The sequence below is a fragment of the Acipenser ruthenus genome, chromosome 28 (genome assembly GCF_902713425.1).
Source record: "Acipenser ruthenus chromosome 28, fAciRut3.2 maternal haplotype, whole genome shotgun sequence".
In the NCBI taxonomy this organism is placed as follows: Eukaryota; Metazoa; Chordata; class Actinopteri; order Acipenseriformes; family Acipenseridae; genus Acipenser; species Acipenser ruthenus.
Window position 1 is genome coordinate 3,731,661 of NC_081216.1, and position 2,500 is coordinate 3,734,160.

A 2,500-nucleotide genomic window follows, 5' to 3' on the forward strand; every position below is an offset into this window, starting at 1 on the left:
CACAGTCAGTATTTACTGGGCAGATTTAAAATAGATATTTATTGATGAGTGATTTTAAAAGGTATTGTGACGAGGCCGTTTTTTTTTTATGTTTGGAGGCAGTGAATTAAAAAAATCATTGATCTGGAGTTACATGAACTCCCAGGCAGTTAGCAGTGCGGATACTGGAAGGGTTGCTGGGCTCATACTGCTCAATATCAGGGCAGGGTTTATTACACATTGTTCAAGTGTGTGGGAAGATCCCTGAGGGAGGCTCGAGTCCTCGCTGGTACACAATGGAGACACAATACGATCTTCATTATCAAACACAAAGCAGTTCCACTGAGTGGAGGGCGAGACAGGGCTGGAGAGAGAGAGAGAGAGAGAGAGAGAGAGAGAGAGAGAGAGAGAGAGAGAGAGAGAGAGGAGGAGGAGGAGGGGGGGAGTTAGAAGGTGACCTTCAGCAGCACACTGTTTGAATTTCCACTTCTAATCAGTGGCACTGCATTCCTTCACCTCATGACACCACCCCCTCCTTCCGCCTCAAACACAAAGCGACAGGGAGACCGTTCAACGCGCTGTGACAGTGTGTGTGTGCGTGAGCGCCTGCAGGTGTGTATCAGTGTGTGTCTGTGTTCTAGTCTGTGTGTCTCGTGAGCTGTCATGGCATCTTCTAAACTCTGTAAATACGCCACAACAAAAATGGGACCCTCCTGCGTTACCAAGCCCTTTTCATGGTCCCCCTCCCCATGCCCTCCTGCATTACCAAGCCCTTTTCATGGTCCCCCCCCCTCCCCATGCTCTCCTGCGTTACCAAGCCCTTTTCATGGTCCCCCCTCCCCATGCCCTCCTGCATTACCAAGCCCTTTTCATGGTCCCCCTCCCCATGCCCTCCTGCATTACCAAGCCCTTTTCATGGTCCCTCCCCCCATGCCCTCCTGCATTACCAAGCCCTTTTCATGGTCCCCCCCCCTCCCCATGCTCTCCTGCGTTACCAAGCCCTTTTCATGGTCCCCCTCCCCATGCCCTCCTGCATTACCAAGCCCTTTTCATGGTCCCCCTCCCCATGCCCTCCTGCATTACCAAGCCCTTTTCATGGTCCCTCCCCCCATGCCCTCCTGCGTTACCAAGCCCTTTTCATGGTCCCCCCTCCCCATGCCCTCCTGCGTTACCAAGCCCTTTTCATGGTCCCCCCCCCCCATGCCCTCCTGCGTTACCAAGCCCTTTTCATGGTCCCCCCCCCCCCATGCCCTCCTGCGTTACCAAGCCCTTTTCATGGTCCCCCCCCCATGCCCTCCTGCGTTACCAAGCCCTTTTCATGGTTTGTTTCAGATCCGCCGGCGAAGACCAACCCCAGCCACCCTGTTCAGAGTGTCAGAGCACTCGTCCCCCGAAGAGGAGAGCTCCACACACCAGGTGAGAGAGAGGGGGAGAGAGTGAGATACAGGGTGAGAGAGAGAGTGAGTGTGAGAGCGAGTGAGTGTGAGGGCGAGAGTGAGTGTGATAGTGAGAGAGATAGAGGGTGAGCGAGAGTGAGTGTGAGAGTGAGTGTGAGGTTGAGAGAAGAGTGAGTGAGAGGAGAGTGAGTGTGAGAGTAACCGCTGCTCTTTGTCTCCCTGTTTGTCTCAGCAGTGGGTGCTGGGGGAAAATGGGGTCCTGAAACTCAAACGGCCAACCCCTGTGTGTACCATCCGCCCTCATTGAAGGTAGGGCTAACGACCCAGGACAGAGATACTGTCTGCTGGGCAGGGGGGTGCTGGACTGGACTGATTGATATAGGGTCTCTGCCTGTTGTACACAAAGCTCATGGACATCTGTTTATGATAGAACTCTCACTCACTCAATAAAGAGATCTCATCTCCCTGATCAGCTCTATGATTCCTGGGTCTCTCCAGTGATCTGTGGAAGGAGAGGGAGGGGGCTGTGTTGATCTGTGGAGGGAGAGAAGGGGGGCTGTGTTGATCTGTGGAGGGAGAGAGAGAGGGGGGCTGTGTTGATCATCTTTATCTAATCCTGTCAATCCCTGATCCCCAGACAGAAGCTCTGTGTTCACTGTGTGTGTTCACTGTGTGTGTGTTCACTGTGTGTGTTCACTGTGTGTGTTCGCTGTGCATCTGTGTAATAAATTGTACTGGCTCCCAATATGTGAAATTCACCCGACTTCCAATCACAACGAAAAAGCAGCTAGACTGCCTGATGTCAAAAAGTGCAAGCAAAACTAGACTAATGCAACTTTAAGAGAGAGTAAGAGTGAGAGAGTGGGAGTGAGAGTGAGAGGAGAGTGAGAAGAGAGTGAGGAGGTAGAGTGAGAGTGAGAGTGATAAGGCTGATTGCTGCTGTCCTGACCCTCTCTAATGGGCTGGATTAGTCTGCTGACAGCTGTGCGGTGATGTGCACAGACACACACACTGATACACACACACTGACACACACACACACACACACCACACACTGACACAACACACACACACACTGACACACTCACCTCGCACACACAACACTACACACACCTGACACACAC

General features: G+C 52.5%; 1 pseudogene; it reads left to right on the forward strand.

Annotated features, from left to right (window-relative positions):
• LOC131701924 (protein phosphatase 1 regulatory subunit 1B-like) overlaps nt 1-2,500 on the forward strand; it is an 11,466-nt pseudogene that overhangs the window by 3,299 nt on the left and 5,667 nt on the right.